Genomic DNA, 13,997 nt, shown 5'->3' with positions numbered 1-13,997 from the left:
TGTCCTGCTGTGAGGAACTGGACTAATGTCCAGTTCTATTATGGCTACAGGATGTACAGTGGTATAACGATGTGCAAATAGTTGAAGTACAAAAAGGGAAATAAATAAACATAAATATGGGTTGTATTTACAGTGGTGTTTGTTCTTCCCTGGTTGCCCTTTTCTTGTGACAAAATATTGCAAATATTGCTGCTGTGATGGCACACTGTGGTATTTACCCCAATAGAGATGGGTTTATCAAAATTGGATTTGTTTTGGAATTCTTTGTGGATCTGTGTAATCTGAGGGAAATATGGGTCTCTAATATGGTCATACATTTGACAGGAGGTCTGCTAAAATGACTAAAAAAAAGGTTAGGAAGTGCAACTCAGTTTCCACCTCATTTTATGGGTTGTGGGCAGATAGCCTATTTTCTCTTGAGAGTCAGGTCTCAATAGCAAGGCCATGCTCACTGAGTCTGTACATAGTAAAGTGTTCCTTTATTTTGGGTGAGTCACAGTTGTCAGGTATTCTGCCACTGTATAACCTCTGTTTAGAGCCATTTACTATTCAAGTTTGCTCTGTTTGGTAAATTCTTTCCGGTGTGTCAAGTAATTATATTTTGGTTTTCTCATTATTTGGTTGGGTCTAATAGTGTTGCTGTTTCTTTCCTGTGGTTCTGTGGGGTCTGTTTGTGAACAGAGCCCCAGGACCAGCTTGCTTAGGGGACTCTTCTTCAGGTTCATCTCTCTGTAGGTGATGGCTTTGTTAGGGAAGGTTTGGGAATCACTTCCTTTTAGGTGGTTGTAGAATTTAACGTCTCTTCTCTGGATTTTGATCAATGGCGGGTATCGGCCTAATTCTGCTCTGCATGTGTTATTTGGTGTTTTACGTTGTACTGTACACAGAGGATGTTTTTGCAGAATTCTGCACGCAGCGTGTCAATTTGATGTTTGTATTTTTTTATCCATGGCCGCCTTCGCCATCGTAAGGAATTTGATGTTCCTTATGATGGTGTAGAAGGCTCTTCTTGCCTTGTCTCTCAGATGGTTCACAGCTTTGTGGAAGTTACCTGTGGTGCTGATGTTTAGGTCGAGGGAGGTATCGTTTTTTTGTGAGCTCTAGGGCAACGCTGTATATGTTTACACCTTCACTATTACAGTGAAAAGTTTTGTCCAGGAAGTTGTCTAAAAGGAATTGAATTTGTTGTTCCTAATTGTTTTTTGGTAGATTTATACACTACTGTCCTTCCATCTATAGCATTTCTTAATATTGTTCAGTTCTTTTGGCTTTGATGCCTCATGATTGAGTAGTACTCTATTCAAGTAGACTGTGATTCTGCTGTGATCTGATAAGGGTGTCAGTGGGCTGACTGTGAACGCTCTGAGGGACTCTGGGTAGAGGTCAGTGATAAAGTAATCTACAGTGCTACTGTCAAGGGATGAGCTGTAGGTGTACCTACCATGAGAGTCCCCTTGAAGCCTACCATTGACTGTCACCTCCAGGTAGGTGTTTGTCCCCGTATGTGCTGAGATTGTCAGGTTCTTGTCCAGTTCTGGCATATATTGCAGGTCGCCACAGAATAGAACATGTCCCTGGGCCTGGTTGATCTCCCCTTGTAGGATGGAGAAGCTATCATCGTTAAAGTGTGGGGATTCTATTAAATCAAACCAAATTGTATTGGTCACATACACATAGTTAGCAGATGTTAATGTGAGTGTAGCAAAATGCTTGTGCTTCTAGTTCCGACAGTGCAGCAACAGCTAACAAGTAATCTAATAATTTCCCAACAACTACTTAATACACACAAATCTAAAGGGGTGAATGAAAATATGTACATATAAGTATATGGATGAGCGATGGTCGAGCGGCATAGGCAAGGTGCAGTAGATGGTATAAAATACAGTATATACATGTGATATGAGTAATGTAAGATATGTAAACATTATTAAGCTACAATAAATGCGTTCTCCAGGTATATAGTTTCCAGATTACATGGAGTCGAGTGAAGTTCCTTGAGGGCCGTCTTGGTGTTCGCTTGAGGGAGAATGTATACAGCTGTGACTATAAATGACGAGATTTCTCTTGGTAGGTAAAATGGATGGCATTTGATTGTAAGGAATTCTACGTCGGGTGAGCAGAAGGACTTGAGTTCCTGTATGTTGTTATGATTACACCATGAGTTGTTAATCATAAAGCATACACCCCCCGCCCTTCCTCTTCCCAGAGAGGTGTTTATCTCTGTCGGCGCGATGCATGGAGAAGCCCGGTGGCTAAACCGATTCCAACAACATACCCAGAGAGAGACATGTTTCTGTGAAACAGAGAAGGTTACAATCTCTGATGTTTCTCAGGAAAGCAACCCTTGCTCGAATTACATCTACCTTGTTATCAATCGATTGGACATTAGCGAGTTGTATGCTCGGGAGCGGTGAACGATGTGCACGGAGGCCCTTCTGCAGCGCCGTTGTTTTGGGTCGGCTACTGGGATTAGATCCATTATTCTGGGTGGTGGTCTGAACAGAGGATCCGCTTCAGGAAAGTCGTATTCCTGGTCATAATGTTGGTAAGTTGACGTTGCTCTTATATCCAATAGTTCTTCCCGGCTGTATGTAATAAGACTTAAGATTTCCTGTGGTAACAAGGTAAGAAATAATACATTAAAAAAAAAAATACTTCAGGGTATAGGGGGATATTTGTAGCACACATGAAGACACATGAGGACATTTTTTTTCTGTTGTGATAATTTTGACATTAATTTCTAGTCAGATGTCAAATATTCCTGTTTTTAATGATTTAAAAGAGTGGGTTAAGTCTGCTCTATACCAAATTAGCATATCCCCTGAGTCTCTTCCCTGTTTCACACCTAGTAGATTGGTGGATGGGACTACCAGCTCTCTGTAAACTAGAGGGCAACCAGTGGGTCCTTCTCCTCTATACCATTTTTCTTGCAGGAGGACAATGTCTGTATTTCCAAATTATTTTATGAAGTCTGGGTTCCTGCTCTTTAGGCCAAAGGCAGATGACCTCAGACCCTGTATATTCCAAGTAAAAGCTGTGTGTTCAATAGTGTCGTTTTTGTGTGGTTAAGGCTCGAACCATTACAATAGGCTTGAGCAGAGCATTTTGAGCATCCGATACATACCTCTTACGTCACAGGATGAGGTTTGGGGGGGGCGCATTAGTGGGGATTGGGTCTGTTGCTCTGCTCACGGTCTGGGCAACTCTCTCTGTCTCTCTGTCTCTGTCTCTGTGTTTGTGGAGCTATTATGAGAAGGTCCACCTGTCCTGTACGAATACACAGAGATAAACTCTGCACACAAACTGAGCACACACACACTATCCTCTAAGGGCATGAGCGCAATGAGCGAGAGAGCCTCTTCAATCAAAAAATTTATTTTGGTATTTTTGTCATTAGTCCACTGTTGATAAAGTACCAAAATATTTTGTATGTCAGCACTATCAGCCATATATGGGGGCGGCAGGAAGCCTAGTGGTTAGAACTTTGGACCAGTAACCGAAAGGTTGCTAGATTGAATCCCCGAGCTGACAAGGTAAAAATCTGTCATCCGGCCCCTGAACAAGGCAGTTAACCCACTGTTCCTAGGCTGTCATTGTAAATAAGAATTTATTCTTAGCTGACTTGCCTAGTTAACCTGTTGGGGATAGGGGTCAGTATTTGCACGGCCGGATAAAAAACGTACCCAATTTAATCTGGTTACTACTCCTGCCCAGTAACTAGAATATGCATATAATTGGTTGATTTGGATAGAAACAGTTTCTAAAACTGTTTGAATGGTGTCTGTGAGTATAACAGAACTCATTTGGCAGGCCAAAACCTGAGAAGATTCCAAACAGGAAGCGCTCTCTCTGACCCTTTCATGGCCTTCTTGATCATCTCTAACCAAAACAGGGGATCTCTGGCATAACGTGACATTTTCTAACGCTCCCATAGGCTCTCAGAAGGCGTCAGAATGATGAATGGTGGCTTTGCAGGCCATGGCTGAAAAACATTAGCGCATTTTGATAGTGGTCGATCTGAGGACAATGAGACTGGAGGCGCGTGCACAAGCCGACACCATGTTTACTTTCTCTCTCTTTGAACGAAAACAACGACTCCCGGTCAGAATATTATCGCTTTTTTACGAGAAAAATAGCATAAAAATTGATTTTAAACAGCGGTTGACATGCTTCGAAGTACGGTAATGGAATATTTAGAAATGTTTTGTCACGAAACGTGTCGGGCGCGTCACCCTTCTTTACCCTTCGGATAGTGTCTTGAATGCACAAACAAAACGCCGCTATTTGGATATAACTATGGATTATTTTGGACCAAACCTACATTTGTTATTGAAGTAGAAGTCCTGGGAGTGCATTCTGACGAAGAACAGCAAAGGTAATCAAACTTTTCTAATAGTAAATCGGAGTTTGGTGAGTACCACACTTGGTGGGTGTCAAAATAGCTAGCCTGTGATGGCCGGGCTATCTACTCAGAATATTGCAAAATGTGCTTTCACCGAAAAGCTATTTTAAAATCGGACATAGCGAGTGCATAAAGGAGTTCTGTATCTATAATTCTTAAAATAATTTATGTTTTTTGTGAACGTTTATCGTGAGTAATTTAGTAAATTCACCGGAAGTGATCGGTGGGAATGCTAGTCACATGCTAATGTAAAACGCTGGTTTTTGATATAAATATGAACTTGATTGAACAAAACATGCATGTATTGTATAACATAATGTCCTAGGATTGTCATCTGATGAAGATCATCAAAGGTTAGTGCTGCATTTAGCTGTGGTTTGGGTTTATGTGACATTATATGCTAGCTTGAAAAATGGGTGTCTGATTATTTCTGGCTGGGTACTCTGCTGACATAATCTAATGTTTTGCTTTCGTTGTAAAGCCTTTTTGAAATCGGACAGTGTGGTTAGATTAACGAGAGTCTTGTCTTTAAAATGGTGTAAAATAGTCATATGTTTGAGAAATTGAAGTAATAGCATTTCTAAGGTATTTGAATATCGCGCCAAGCGTCCCACCTAGCCCATAGAGGTTAAATAAAGAATAAATAAATATCCCCTAAGGCTCATTCCATGGAGGGCAAAGTGTCTGTGGGATTTTGCTCCACCTTTGTACTTGAATGATGAATTAAGTTTAAAATTAATTAATTAATTAATTACTAATTAGTAAGGAACTTTCAACTTGTTTTCTAGATATTAATTGAAAGAAAAAGAAAAAACCCGCAGACACTCGGCCCTCCATGGAATGAGTTCGACAACCCTGCCTTAAGGGCATGAGTGCAGTTTCATGGAGTTCCCCTTTATGTGGTGTGAGCAGAACTCCAAGCTCTGATACTGTAGCTCATGATTGCATGTGGCTATGTGTATCGCCCTGTAGCTAAATCTTTTGTTCAACTTAAGTTCCTGTAATCAATCAATCAAATGTATATATAAAGCCCTTTTTACATCGGCCAATGTCACAAAGTGCTATACAAAATAGCACTTTGTAATCATGCTGTAACCATGAAAGTAAGGTAATCTGATGTGGCCTCTCCCCAACACATGACCACCGCCTTCTCTAACCCTCCCCCAGTAATGTTTTCTACCAGCAGTCCTTTTCTGGTCCTTCACCCCAGCCATGTTTTCTACCAGCAGTCCCTCTCGTCCTTCACCCCAGCCATGTTTTATTCCAGCAGTCCCTCTCTGGTCTTTCACCCCCAACCATGTTTTCTCCCAGCAGTCCCTCTCTGGTCCTCCTCCTTCAGCCATGTTGTCTCCCAGCAGTCCGTCTCTGGTCCTCTTCCTCCAGCCATGTTGTCTCCCAGCAGTCCCTCTCTGGTCCTTCACCCCCAGTTCCAGCTGTAACGGTCTAGTGACTGTCACTCCTATTTTGGAGATGTCCAAAGGGACATCTCTCTTTACCCTCTCATCACCAACAGACACCTACTGTCCCCTATCACAATTTGACATGCAATCTCCTTGCATATGTGATCTCCATTGACCTTTCCTGGATCCTCCAGCCCTTCAAATATCCTGTATACATTTCTCCAACATAACTAGCCATCCATCCAACCAGCTCGCAGGCATGGCTCGCAGTCGGCATTCCAATTCCTCCCAAAGGTGTTCGATAGGGTTGAGGTCAGGGTTCTGTACAGGCCAGTCAAGTTCTTCCACACTGATCTCAACAAACCATTTCCGTTTGGGGCGGCAGATGGTTAGAGCATTGACTCAGTAACCAAAAGGTTGCTGGATTGAATCCCCGAGCTGACAAGGTAAAAATCTGTCGTTCTGCCCCTGAACAAGGCAGTTAACGGGATTTTATCCTCTAGAGGTTAAAATCAAATTTTATGCTATTTTTCTCGTAAAATAGCGATAATATTCCAACCGGGCAACATTGTATTCATTCAAAGACTGAAAGAAAAAAATGGAGAAGTATCGTTAACGCGCATCTCCAGTCTCACTGTCCCCAAGCTGACCACTTACAAACTCTGCTCCTATACTTTGCCCAGAGACAGCAGACACCCCATTCCACTTTCTGGCGGCTTTAGAGAGCCAATGGAAGCCTTAGAAAGTGTCACATTACAGCACAGATGCTGTAATTTCGATAGAGATGCAACAGAAGGACAACAAATTGTCAGACAGGGGCACTTCCTGCATGGAATCTTCTCAGGTTTTGGCCTGCCATATGAGTTCTGTTATACTCACAGACACCATTCAAACAGTTTTAGAAACTTTAGAGTGTTTTCTATTTAAATCTACAAATTATATGCATATTCTAGTTTCTGGGCAGGAGTAGTAACCAGATTAATTTGTGTACGTTTTTTATCCGGCCATGAAAATACTGCCCCCTATCCCAAAGAAATTAAGACTCTCGTTAATCCAACCACATTGTCCGATTTCAAAAAGGCTTTACAGCGAAAGCAAAACATTAAATTATGTCAGGAGAGTACCCAGTCAAAAAAAATCACACAGCCATTTTCAAAGCAAGCATATATGTCACATAAACCAAAACCACAGCTAAATGCAGCACTAACCTTTGATGATCTTCATCAGATGACACTCCTAGGACATTATGTTATACAATACATGCATGTTTTGTTCAATCAAGTTCATATGTATATAAAAAAACAGCTTTTTACATTAGCATGTGATGTTCAGAACTAGCATACACACCGAAAACTTCCGGTGAATTTACTAAATTACTCATCATAAACATTGACAAAATACATAACAATTATTTTAAGAATTATAGATACAGAACTCCTTTATGCAATCGCTATGTCAGATTTTAAAAATAGCTTTTCGGCGAAAGCACATTTCGGAAATTCTGAGTACATAGCTCAGCCATCACAGGCTCGCTATTCAGACACCCGCCAACTTCGGGGCTCACTAAACTCAGAATTACTATTAGAAAAATTGTATTACCTTTGCTGTTCTTCATCAGAATGCACTCCCAGGACTTCTACTTCAACCACAAATGTTGTTTTGGTTCCAAATAATCCATAGTTATATCCAAATACCTCCATTTTGTTCATGCGTTCAGGTCACTATCCAAAGGGTAACACGCGAGCACATTTCGTGACAAAAGATTTCAAAATGTTCCTTTACCGTACTTAGAAGCATGTCAAACGCTGTTTAAAATCAATTTTTATGCTATTTTTCTCGTAAAATAGCGATAATATTCCAACCGGACAACATTGTATTCATTCAAAGAGGGAAAGAAAAAAATGGCGAGGTCTCGTGAACCCGCATCTCCAGTCTCTCTGTCACCAGGCAGTCCACCGACAAACTCTGCTCCTGTTATCTTCCCGGAGACAGGAGACGCGTCAATACACTTTCTGAAGGCTTCAGAGAGCCAATGGAAGCCTTAGAAATTGTCACGTAACAGCACAGATACTGTAATTTCGATAGAGATGCAACAGAAGGACTACAAATTGTCAGACAGGCCACTTATTGCTAGGAATCTTCTCAGGTTTTTGCCTGCCATATGAGTTCTGTTATACTCACAGACACCATTCAAACAGTTTTAGAAACTTTAGTGTTTTCTATCCAAATCTACTAATAATATGCATATTCTAGTAACCAGTTTAAATCGGGTATGTTTTTTATCCGGACGTGAAAATACTGCCCCCTATGCCAGACAGGTTAGAGAGTCAACATGACAACATAGCAGGATAGTAGTGTTGACAGGATCTGAAGATTTAGAGAGGCAACATAGCAGGATAGTAGTGGTGACCGCATCTGAAGGTTTAGAGAGGCAACATGACAACATAGCAGGATAACAGTGGTGACAGCATCTGAAGGTTTAGAGAGGCAACATGACAACATAGCAGGATAATAGTGGTGACAGCATCTGAAGGTTTAGAGAGGCAACATAGCAGGATAGTAGTGGTGACAGCGTCTAAAGGTTTAGAGTGTCAACATAGCAGGATAGTAGTGGTGACAGCATCTGAAGGTTTAGAGAGGCAACATGACAACATAGCAGGATAGTAGTGATGACAGCATCTGAAGGTTTAGAGAGGCAACATAGCAGGATAGTAGTGGTGACAGCATCTGAATGGGCTGCTGGGTATTGGGTTTTATCTGTGTGCGTGTGGGTGGGAGGGGAATGCATTTGAGGTTGATACTAGAGGTCATACAGTGGTCATGTGTGAGTGAATGTAGCGATGTCCTCTGTGTTGTTAGTGTACGCAGCATGACAGACCTACTGGTTTAAATGATGTGACACTGTATGGGGATGGGATTATTTTAATGGAAGGTGATGAAAATACCATCCTGGATGGACAATAAAGTTGTATTCTATTCGATTTTGTCTCTAGAGAAAAAGAGGGAGAAAGACTGATGAGAGAGAGTGAGAAGAAGATAGAAGGAGAGGGAGAGAGGGGCTGAAAGAGGGAGAGAGGGAGAGAGAAAAGGAGACAGAGCTATTTCCATTCCATGAACTGAGAAGCAGTAGAGTGTTTATTGAAGTATGTTGGCATCATTAGGCTAAAGTAGGTTAACAATAACAACAACAACAGCTACTCAGAGACATCGGAACATCAGGTCTACACACACACACACACACACACACACACACACACGCTCGCACACAAAAACCTAACACACACACATACACAAGAACAGAGGAGTCAGAACACCAACTCTCTACAGGGAGATCTCTCATTGTAATGTAAAAGGGGGGGTAGAGAGGGCTGAAGGGCTGAGAGGGTAGAGAGGGCTGAGGGAGCGAGGGGGTAGAGAGGGCTGAGGGGGTAGAGAGGGCTGAGGGGGCTCAGGGGGTAGAGAGGGCTGAGGGGGTAGAGAGGGTAGAGAGGGCTGAGGGGGCTCAGGGGGTAGAGAGGGCTGAGGGGGCTCAGGGGGTAGAGCGGGCTGAGGGGGCTCAGGGGGTAGAGAGGGCTGAGGGAGCGAGGGGGTAGAGAGGGCTGAGGGAGCGAGGGGGTAGAGAGGGCTGAGGGAGCGAGGGGGTAGAGAGGGCTGAGGGAGCGAGGGGGTAGAGAGGGCTGAGGGAGCGAGGGGTAGAGAGGGCTGAGAGGGTAGAGAGGGCTGAGGGGCTGAGAGGGTAGAGAGGGCTGAGGGGCTGAGAGGGTAGAGAGGGCTGAGGGGGTAGAGAGGGCTGAGGGGGCTCAGGGGGTAGAGAGGGCTGAGGGGGTAGAGAGGGTAGAGAGGGCTGAGGGGGCTCAGGGGGTAGAGAGGGCTGAGGGAGCGTGGGGGTAGAGACGGCTGAGAGGGTAGAGAGGGCTGAGGGGGTAGAGAGGGCAGAGGGGCTGAGAGGGTAGAGAGGGCTGAGGGAGCGAGGGGGTAGAGAGGGCTGAGAGGGTAGAGAGGGCTGAGGGGGCTCAGGGGGTAGAGAGGGCTGAGAGGGTAGAGAGGGCTGAGGGAGCGAGGGTGTAGAGAGGGCTGTGGGGGCTGAGGGGGATCAGGGGGTAGAGAGGGCTGAGGGGGTAGAGAGGGCTGAGGGGGTAGAGAGGGCTGAGGGGGCTGAGGGGGTAGAGAGGGCTGAGGGGGCTCAGGGGGTAGAGAGGGCTGAGAGGGTAGAGAGGGCTGAGGGAGCGAGGGGGTAGAGAGGGCTGAGGGAGCGAGGGGGTAGAGAGGGCTGAGGGAGCGAGGGGGTAGAGAGGGCTGAGAGGGTAGAGAGGGCTGAGGGGGTAGAGAGGGCTGAGGGGGCTCAGGGGGTAGAGAGGGCTGAGGGGGTAGAGAGGGTAGAGAGGGCTGAGGGGCTCAGGGGGTAGAGAGGGCTGAGGGGGTAGAGAGGGTAGAGAGGGCTGAGGGGGCTCAGGGGGTAGAGAGGGCTGAGGGAGCGTGGGGGTAGAGACGGCTGAGAGGGTAGAGAGGGCTGAGGGGGTAGAGAGGGCTGAGGGGCTGAGAGGGTAGAGAGGGCTGAGGGAGCGAGGGTGTAGAGAGGGCTGTGGGGGATGAGGGGGTAGAGAGGGCTGAGGGGGCTGAGGGGGTAGAGAGGGCTGAGGGGGCTGAGGGGGTAGAGAGGGCTGAGGGAGCTGAGGGGGTAGAGAGGGCTGAGGGGGCTCAGGGGGTAGAGAGGGCTGAGAGGGTAGAGAGGGCTGAGGGAGCGAGGGTGTAGAGAGGGCTGTGGGGGCTGAGGGGGATCAGGGGGTAGAGAGGGCTGAGGGGGTAGAGAGGGGCTGAGGGGGCTGAGGGGGTAGAGAGGGCTGAGGGGGCTGAGGGGGTAGAGAGGGCTGAGGGGGCTCAGGGGGTAGAGAGGGCTGAGAGGGTAGAGAGGGCTGAGGGAGCGAGGGTGTAGAGAGGGCTGAGGGAGCGAGGGGGTAGAGAGGGCTGAGGGAGCGAGGGGGTAGAGAGGGCTGAGGGAGCGAGGGGGTAGAGAGGGCTGAGGGAGCGAGGGGGTAGAGAGGGCTGAGGGAGCGAGGGGTTAGAGAGGGCTGAGGGAGCGAGGGGGTAGAGAGGGCTGAGGGAGCGAGGGGGTAGAGAGGGCTGAGGGAGCGAGGGGGTAGAGAGGGCTGAGGGAGCGAGGGGGTTTAGAGGGCTGAGGGTTCGAGGGGGTAGAGAGGGCTGAGGGGGTAGAGAGGGCTGAGGGAGCGAGGGGGTAGAGAGGGCTGTGGGAGCGAGGGGGTAGAGCGGGCTGTGGGAGCGAGGGGGTAGAGAGGGCTGAGAGGGTAGAGAGGGCTGAGGGGGTAGAGAGGGCTGAGGGGGCTCAGGGGGTAGAGAGGGCTGAGGGGGTAGAGAGGGTAGAGAGGGCTGAGGGGGCTCAGGGGGTAGAGAGGGCTGAGGGAGCGTGGGGGTAGAGACGGCTGAGAGGGTAGAGAGGGCTGAGGGGGTAGAGAGGGCTGAGGGGCTGAGAGGGTAGAGAGGGCTGAGGGAGCGAGGGTGTAGAGAGGGCTGTGGGGGATGAGGGGGTAGAGAGGGCTGAGTGGGCTGAGGGGGTAGAGAGGGCTGAGGGGGCTCAGGGGGTAGAGAGGGCTGAGAGGGTAGAGAGGGCTGAGGGAGCGAGGGTGTAGAGAGGGCTGTGGGGGCTGAGGGGGATCAGGGGGTAGAGAGGGCTAAGGGGGTAGAGAGGGCTGAGGGGGTAGAGAGGGCTGAGGGGGCTGAGGGGGTAGAGAGGGCTGAGGGGGCTGAGGGGGTAGAGAGGGCTGTGGGGGATGAGGGGGTAGAGAGGGCTGAGGGGGCTGAGGGGGTAGAGAGGGCTGAGGGGGCTCAGGGGGTAGAGAGGGCTGAGAGGGTAGAGAGGGCTGAGGGAGCGAGGGTGTAGAGAGGGCTGTGGGGGCTGAGGGGGATCAGGGGGTAGAGAGGGCTAAGGGGGTAGAGAGGGCTGAGGGGGTAGAGAGGGCTGAGGGGGCTGAGGGGGTAGAGAGGGCTGAGGGGGCTGAGGGGGTAGAGAGGGCTGAGGGGGCTCAGGGGGTAGAGAGGGCTGAGAGGGTAGAGAGGGCTGAGGGAGCGAGGGTGTAGAGAGGGCTGTGGGGGCTGAGGGGGCTCAGGGGGTAGAGAGGGCTGAGGGGGCTGAGGAGGTAGAGAGGGCTGAGGGGGCTCAGGGGGTAGAGAAGGCTGGTGGGGATGAGGGGGTAGAGAGGGCTGAGGGGGTAGAGAGGGCTGAGGGGGCTGAGGAGGTAGAGAGGGCTGAGGGGGCTGAGGGGGTAGAGAGGGCTGAGGGGGTAGAGAGGGCAGATGGGGCTGAGGGGGTAGAGAGGGCAGATGGGGCTGAGGGGGTAGAGAGGGCTGAGGGGGTAGAGAGGGCTGAGGGGGTAGAGAGGGCTGAGGGGGTAGTCTTGGTTGTGTGGTTTGTTTGAGTTCAGGTAGTTTTCTCTTATAAGAGAAGTCATGAGAATGAGAGAACGAGGGGTGTAAATCTAACCCTTCAACAGTTTATATGTGCATGTATACCTGTCTCTCTCTTTCTCCATCCTTCCCTTCATCTGTTCCACTCTGCCTTGTGCATGCCTGTGCATCAAATCAAATCAAATGTTATTAGTCACACACATATTAAGCAGATGTTATTGCGGGTGTAGTGAAATGCTTGTGTTCCTAGCTCCAACAGTGCAGTAGTATCTAATAGTTCACAACAATACACACTTACTATCTAAAAGTAAAATAATATAAATAAGAAATATATAAATATTAGATTGAGTAATGTCGGGGTGGCATTGACTAAAATACAGTAGAATAGAATACAGTATACATTGTACATATGAGACGAGTAAAGCAGTATGTAAACATTATTTAAACATTATTAAAGTGACTAGTGGCCAGTAATTCCAAGTCTATGTATTTGGGGCAGCAGTCTCTAAGATGCAGGGTTACGTAACTGAGTGGAAGCCGGCAAGTGATGGCAATTTAACAGTCTGATGGCCTTGAAATAGAAGCTGTTTTTCAGTCTCTCGGTTCCAGCTTTGATGCACCTGTACTGACCTCGCCACACTGTCTATGTGGTGAACTTGTGTTTCCATAGACAATACTAGGAATCTCTTGAATTTAGATGGTTATGTTGCAGGGTGGTGTCAATTCTGAAATGAGTTGAAAATTGCCCTTTAATTCCAATTAAATTATTGAATTAGAATTTTATTTGAATTTACAACACCCCCACAGGAAGCAGAATTTGAAAATAATTTGAATTAAAGGAAGTTGAATTTTAATTAAATTCTATGAAATTAAATGGATATTGTCTATTCAAATGATGTATTATGTGGTGTTCTTTGTTAAAACCTCTCTGGGGTATGTGGGACGCTAGCATCCCACCCGCGGGACACACTATTCAACAGCCAGTGAAATAGCAGGGCGGCAAATTCAAAACAACAAAAATCTCCTAATTCAAATTTCTCAAACATACAACTATTATATCCCATTTTAAAGATACACTTCTCGTTAATCCAACCACATTGTCCGATTTCAAAAAGGCTTTACGGCGAAAGCATAACATTAGATTATGTTAGAACAGCACCTAAACAAGAAAAACCACACAGCCATTTTCCAAGCAAGGAGAGGCGTCACAAAAACCAGAAATACAGCTAAAATTAATCACTAACCTTTGATGATCTTCATCAGATGGCACTCATAGGACTTCATGTTACACAATACATGTATGTTTTGCTCGATAAAGCTCATATTTATATAAAAAAAATAAAAATGTACATTGGCGTGTAATGTTCAGAAATATTTTGCCTCCCAAAACTTCCGGTGAATGAGCACATCAATTTACAGAAATACTCACCATAAACGTTGATAAAATATTCAACAGTTATTTAAAGAATTATAGATACACTTCTCCTTAATGCAACCGCTGTGTCAGATTTCCAAAAAGCTTTACGGCGAAAGCAATAATCTGAGAACAGCGTTCAGACACGAAACCAAATCCACCATTTTGTGGAGTCAACACAACTCAGAAATAATATTATAAATATTCACTTACCTTTGATGATCTTCATCAGAATGCACTCCCAGAAATCCCAGGTCCACAATAAATGTTTGTTTTGTTCGATAAAGTCCATCATTTATGTCCAAATAACTCCTTTTGTTCGCGTGTTCAGTCCACTACTCCAAATGCAGGAAGCGATCGC

The sequence above is a fragment of the Salmo trutta genome, chromosome 26 (assembly GCF_901001165.1).
Source record: "Salmo trutta chromosome 26, fSalTru1.1, whole genome shotgun sequence".
Classification (NCBI taxonomy): domain Eukaryota; kingdom Metazoa; phylum Chordata; class Actinopteri; order Salmoniformes; family Salmonidae; genus Salmo; species Salmo trutta.
This window is presented reverse-complemented; position numbering follows the sequence as displayed.